This window comes from Triticum aestivum, chromosome 3B (assembly GCF_018294505.1).
Source record: "Triticum aestivum cultivar Chinese Spring chromosome 3B, IWGSC CS RefSeq v2.1, whole genome shotgun sequence".
NCBI lineage: Eukaryota > Viridiplantae > Streptophyta > Magnoliopsida > Poales > Poaceae > Triticum > Triticum aestivum.
In genome coordinates, this window is record NC_057801.1 from 720,406,232 (window position 1) to 720,413,429 (window position 7,198).

Sequence of the window (7,198 nt, forward strand, 5' to 3'; positions counted from 1 at the left end):
GTAACTAGAAATGATTTTTGGAAAAAATAAATAGCAAACTATGAGGCAGCTGCAGTTCAAATTTGACCCGCTTCCAACTGAATCGGCGGAAATTTGTCTTTTTCACGAGAGGTGGATAGAACTTTTTACACTCAACCATTTTGTCAATTGTGCATTAAATATGTCCTAGTATTTTATAAAAATGATTTGGTCCAATTTTGCAACAATTATTTGGAGGTCCTTCACAAAAAAACCTCCTTTTGGGCACTCGAAAAATGGAAAATGGTTTTTTCGTCCAAAGAAAATGAAAACTTCCTTAGGCAACATTGTTTGCCATTCCAATATGCACCCTTGTGCACAATATGAGATCATTTGAACAAACTATGCCATGAATGTGGCCATAAGATTGATCATTTGGCCTTGAAAGCCATTAATCTCCACACGTGATAGCTCGTTTCTGAGAACACTTTTTTAAAATAATTGCCGTATTACAAGTTTATTATTTTTCCTGGAAACTTGGTCACATATAATGACACAATGCGAAGGTTTTCCAATTTTTTGATTTTTTTGAATTTTTTATGCCCGTTTCAAAATGCGGTCAAAACGGCGGGAATGACCGTTCCTAGCTAGTGGTTGAATCTTGGAATTTTTTTGGTGTTTCTCTGATTAAATAGATACTTATGTACCTAGAAATGATTTTTGAAAAAATAAAGAGCAAACTATGAGGCAGCTGCAGTTCAAATTTGACCCGCTTCCAACTGAATCGGCGGAAATTTGTCTTTTTCATCAGAGGTGGATCAAAACTTTTTACACCCAACCATTTGGTCAATTGTGCATTAAATATGGCCTAGTATTTTAGAAAAATAATTTGGTCCAACTTTGCAATAATTATTTGGTAGGTTCTTCACAAAAAAACCTCATTTCGGGCACTCAAAAAATGGAAAATGGCTCTTTTGTGCAATGAAAGTGAAAACTCCCCAAATCAACATTGTTTGCCATTCCAATATGCACCCTTTTGCACAATATGAGATCATTTGAACAAACTATGCCATGAATGTGGCCATAAGATTGATCATTTGGCTTGAAAGCCACGAATCTTCACGCACGATAGCTCATTTCTGAGAACACTTTTTTTAAATAATTGCCGTATTACAAGTTTATTATTTTTCCTGGAAACTTGGTCATATATAATGGCACAATGCGAAGGTTTTCCAATTTTTTAATTTTTTTGAATTTTTTATGCCCATTTCAAAATGCGGTCAAAACGGCGGGAATGACCGTTCCTAGCTAGTGGCTAAATCTTGTAATTTTTTTGGTGTTTCGCTGATTAAATAGATACTTCTGTACCTAGAAATGATTTTTTGAAAAAATAAAGAGCAAACTATGAGGTAGCTGCAGTCCAAATTTGACCCGCTTCCAACTGAATCGGCGGAAATTTGTCTTTTTCATCAGAGGTGGATCAAAAAATTTTACACCCAACCATTTGGTCAATTGTACATTAAATATGGCCTAGTATTTTAGAAAAATAATTTGGTCCAATTTTGCAATAATTATTTGGTAGGTTCTTCACAAAAAAACCTCATTTCGGGCACTCAAAAAATGGAAAATGGCTCTTTTGTGCAATGAAAGTGAAAACTCCCCAAATCAACATTGTTTGCCATTCCAATATGCACCCTTGTGCACAATATGAGATCATTTAAACAAACTATGCCATGAATGTGGCCATAAGATTGATCATTTGGCTTGAAAGCCACGAATCTTCACGCACGATAGCTCGTTTCTGAGAACACTTTTTTAAAATAATTGCCGTATTACAAGTTTATTATTTTTCCTGGGAACTTGGCCACATATAATGACACAATGCGAAGGTTTCCCAATTTTTCGGTTTTTTTGAATTTTTTATGCCCGTTTCAAAATGCGGTCAAAACGGCGGGAATGACCGTTCCTAGCTAGTGGTTGAATCTTGGAATTTTTTTGGTGTTTCTCTGATTAAATAGATACTTATGTACCTAGAAATGATTTTTGAAACAAATAAAGAGCAAACTATGAGGCAACTGCAGTTCAAATTTGACCCGCTTCCAGCTGAATCGGTGGAAATTTGTCTTTTTCACCAGAGGTGGATCAAAACTTTTGACACCCAACCATTTGGTAAATTGTGCATTAGATATGGCCTAGTATTTTAGAAAAATGATTTGGTCCAATTTTGCAGCAAATATATGGTAGATCCTTCACAAAAAAAACTCATTTCGGGCACTCAAAAAATGGAAAATGAATTTTTCGTGCAAAGAAAATAAAAACTCCCTTAGTAAATGAAAACTCCTCTCTGCTGCGGCCGAAACACAGGCTACCTCCTCTTTTAGTGTTGAATGTTATCCGGAATAAGAGGTTAAAAAAATAAGAGAAACAAAAGGAAAAAACAATAATACATAAGCTTAATTCTGATTGGTGCAACCAATCATGGCATGGATTGATGACATGGAAAACATCTGTCCATCCATACACATCGATCCGTCCGTCGGCCCATCTAACCAACCGCAGCAACCCCCCCTCTCTTTGTCGCGAGCCCCACCCAACCCGCCGTGCCCTCCTCTCTCTCTCTCTCTCTCTCGAACCGAACCCTAGCGCACCACCACTCCCTTGCTGCCGCCACCTCCGGCGACCTCAGGCGGGAATCGACGACCGGCGAGATCCGGCACGCGCGCGGCGAGATCCGGTGCGCGTGCGGAGACGACATGGCATGTATCCCCACGACTCCTCCTCCTCCTCCTCTCCGGATCGATCCCCTCCAACCCACCTCTTCCCCCTCTCTAGATCGAACCCCTCCAACCCAGCCACCGCCGCAGACCTCCCCCAACCCCGGCCTCCTCCACCGCCGGCGACCCCTTCTCTTCCTCCCTCCCTCCACCTCCAGCAGCAGATCCATGCAGGACAGATCTGAGCTCCACTGCCTTCATTGCTCCGTTTCCCCCGACCAGATCTGCCTCTTGCGTTCTGTCACCTCGCCGGCGTGGCTCCAGCGTTGCTCCGGTGACTCAGGTGAGTCCCTCCATTTGTCCTCGTCATATCCCTCCCTCTCTTCCTCACCTCATCTTGTCTCCCTTGCAGATCCAACACGCTGTCGTTGCTTGAGCACCGGGATGCCATCGACGGGACGTCTTCCTCCTCTCCTGTCCCGAAGGCATGAATGATGCAGCTTCACTGCTACCCTGATGCCATCAAGGTCAGACCCCCAATCATCTCCTCCCCTTTTCATTTTCTTCTTCCAAATCCCTAAGCAACTATTGGCAGGCCGAAGACGATGGCGGTGGTTCGATGCGCGGCGAGGAGGCTCGGTGGCTCCCTGCTCCAGCGAGCGCAGGCGGAGGAGCGACGTCGGCTCGTGCCAAGGAGGCCCATGCGCTCCCACCACCTCTCCACCGAGGTATCTTAACCAAAATCAGGACAACATTTCACAAATCATCTCACGATTGTAGCCAGCGATGATCGAATTCTGTGCAATCAAAACAGCAGCATGCATGTGTCTCTATCTTCTTGTATTAGCTACTGTACTGAGTAGTAGAAGAAATAAGAGCAAAATCACTTGCTTATCATCCTCATACTTGTTTATCCTGACCTCAACCTACTGCCGCTTGCAAATCATATTGTCCTGGATGATTTGAGCATCATGAATTTTTTGCTCATCCCTTTATCAATTTATTAACTGCGACATGTACTTCTGCTTCCTGCACTTGCTAGTATTATTTACTCCCTCCGCCGCACTGTCATGTTTATGTCAAAAACACGGATCGAGGTTTTGTTACTCGTTCGCTACACATGCATACTGCTTTGCTTTCAGCACACATCCAACCTCGCTTAACTGGCAGGCACGACAGTATCCATCCTTCTTAATTATTATTCTTTATCAATCACAATCGCACTTACTCTTAATGATTGATGATACTACAAAGTAACAACATTGATTGATTCTTATCTGTGTTCATGAATCCAGGAAGCAAAAGAGATCCAGCAGAAGAAGGAGGCGCTGTATCTCCAGAACAGAGTTCTTTGAGAAATCAGGCCTACTTTTGTTCTATTAATCTACTCCTAACATATTGGTTGTTTCTTCAAGAACAGAGGGAACCGTGAAATATTATTAGTTGTATCAGAATAACATGTGAATTGTTATTAGTTGTATCGGAATAGCATGTGAATTGTTCTTAGTTGCTTCAGAATAGCATGTGAAGTATTCTTAGTTGTTTCAGAATAGCATGTGAAGTATTCTTAGTTGTTCCAGAATAGCATGTGAAGTACATCTCCCTTTGTAGCTTGGCCTAGGGTCAGTTGAATGCTCAAGACATGGGTATTTAGTTTCAGGTTCAGGTTCAGCGAGATGGCTCTTTGAACCATGAGTAGGTAGCACAATGCATGCCTTGCCGGCTGACAGTAGTTGTGATGCGGCTCTACTACTCTACCATGTGTTCCTACTACTAGCTCTAGTCGTGGATGCTGGGTAGCTCCCTGTTTTCTCTGTTTTTATGTAATCCTAGATAGAACCATACAACTGTGGATGACAAACACTGCAATTTAATCTAAAATTGTCATCATGATCCTAGCAAATACTCCTCAAATTACTGTAAATTGTTGCACGATTAGGGGCTAGTGTAGATGCAAAATAAGGTTGCACTTTTAGAGGAGATAAGCCACTGATGTTGGATGCTTGGTAGTTGTCTTGTGTTGTGTGCATGTCGGTACTAGCAGTATGTCCGTGAGCAACAAGCATACGATTTGTGCATATGCTCTACTGTATTGGCCTCATGGGTCATCGCTGATTGACCAGGACTATAGATTATTCCTTCAGCGTACTATCGCTTTCTCAAGTCAACTCAAGCAACAATTCATGTGGCTCGCTCAATCGGGTGGGCGGCATATTTATTCAGTATATTCTCTGAAATTGCAAGTTCTGAAGTGTATCATTTTTTTGTGCAGTCAGAGAGCTGAACGGGGCGAGGCTGGAGGCGTCGGTGAGGGCGTACGGTGGTGCCGGCCAGAGCAAGGTGTCCAACAAATGGGTTAAGTCGAATTAGCATTTTGTACTAGCCATCCCTGTTTCCTGCTTTTATATGTACACAAACTCGAACCTAAGTTAGGCCTTTGCATTGTCATGGTGGTCTCTGTGTGTGATTCCGCATGGTAATACTGATGCATAAAACTTGGTTTGGTATGGAATTGGCAACCTGTTTAAGTTGTTAGTTTACTTGTGGATTTTGACATAGTGATCCCTTAATCCTTGTAGAGCATTTTTTTTGTTCTGAACCTGACTGTTATGTCAGTTTTCATGTAACAACCTTGATGTGCTAGTTTATTTTATTGCAAAGCTTGCCATGCTAGGTGCAGAGCATAAGGTGCCCTGCTTGTATCGTGCTGAATCTAGTTAGGCAGAGGAATCCTTGCTAATTCTGGAAAGTATTTTGCTTTCACATCCGAGTTTAAGAAAACTGGTATTGATCTTACAAGTGGCTCAAAACGTGAGACTGCCTGATTCCATTTTTAAGGTTGTCACTAACCTGGTAGTTTTATTTGGTGATGCAGTTTGTAAGTTAAAATGATGCCCAGGGTTCAGGACATGTGTGATTTCTCTTGACATAGGTGCTCCTTCATTGCCGCTGCCATATGCCAAAGCCGGCAATGAACTCCTAGTAAGGCTTTGTTGACCCAACTTGTTACTGTATGCATTTGGTGCCATGTAGTATCATATGTAAGCTTCTTTTCTCCCCTCCAGGACCTTATTCAGACAGCAGCCTCAAGGCTACCTATCTCATCAAATGAACTATTTATCATGCTCAACGAAGCAAGTGAGAACACATTTCTTTGTACCAACGCAGCTCGTCTCACTATTGTTTCTTACTTTGTTAGCTACGACATATATTTCCCCCAGTTTTTCTAATTCTTCTCTGATTCATGTAACAGGATGACAGTGGAAGCCATGTTGTTGTTTTGTTTGTTCCCAGCCCTGACTATGGTCTTCGAGCGAGTCCGGCATGTTGTTCATCTGACTATGTTCATCCAGCGAGTCCAGTATGTTCATGACAGGAGCAGGTAGTTTGTGATCACATGGAAGGAGCTTGTAAAGCAGTACTGTATTACATGTAGAGCTTGTTACACTTGTAGAGCTTGTAAAGCAGTATGGTCCTCTGTATTGGAACGGATAGAGCTTGTATTATGTGATCTGGTTGCTCTTATTTAAGTATCATGTGTGTTTTTGTCTCTGCCAAACAAAATAATGCTTGAAATATGAAGAATATGAGCCTGATAGATGGGACCCGCTTACCAAAACATGACAAATGGGACCCAGTTACTAGAACCTGACAATTGGGACCCATCTGACTAGTGGACCCTTCTTTTGAAAAAAAAGAAACCCTAAATTCGTTTAGACAAAAAGGCCACAACCCAACAATAAAAAAGGTTGCAATGTTGGGCTTAGCCCATGAAGTTGATCAAAAATTGATAGAAAAAATATATAAGAAGGCCGAATTGTTGGGCTAGGCCCATGTAGAAAACCGAATTGGACCGGGCTGAATCTTGTGCCACATCAGCTTGCCACGCTGGATGCCTACGTGGCCTAGGGAGGTTGCTAGTGACCAAAACACCACAGTAGGAATATTTTGGTCGTAAACGTCCACGACCTTCTCACAGAGAAGGTCGCTATAGTCAGTTAACGACCCTCGGCTTTTAACCTTATGTTTTTGGTCACAAAAAGGTCACAAATTGAAAACAGTGACCTTTCAGTGACCAATAGTGGTGGTCACAAGTTGACATATTTCTTGTAGTGTTCCATTTCTTCTAGAAAGCCAGGCAATAATTCTTTCGCACGTAGAACACGGAAGAAAGAGCTCAGCTCTGCCAGTACTATCCATTCATCCTCAGGGATAAATCCACGCAACATCACCGGCATTACCCGCTCAAGCCATATGTGCCAATCATGACTCTTGAGACCAAATATTTTCAATTTTTCAAGGCTCGCTCCCCTATTTAGATTCGATGCATACCCATCAGGGAACATCAACTCCTTTTTCACCCACAGGAGTATTTCCCTCATAACCGGCCTTCCAAGATTGAACCATGCCTTTGGCTTCACCCAATTCTTCTTTCCTTTTGGTTGTTTCATGTTTTGTAGCAGTCTATCACATAGAGCCTCCTGATCGACTCTGGCCTTAGGATTATCCTTCATTTTCCCCTCTAT

At 42.1% G+C, this 7,198-nt stretch overlaps 1 long non-coding RNA gene across 1 annotated transcript; it reads left to right on the top strand.

Annotated features, from left to right (window-relative positions):
* The first annotated feature begins 4,406 nt into the window (after positions 1-4,406).
* On the top strand, positions 4,407-6,298 carry LOC123066198 (uncharacterized). Its single transcript, XR_006431261.1, has 3 exons — positions 4,407-5,027; positions 5,548-5,654; positions 5,926-6,298. It is a non-coding gene; the product is annotated as an uncharacterized lncRNA (long non-coding RNA).
* The last annotated feature ends 900 nt before the right edge of the window (positions 6,299-7,198 follow it).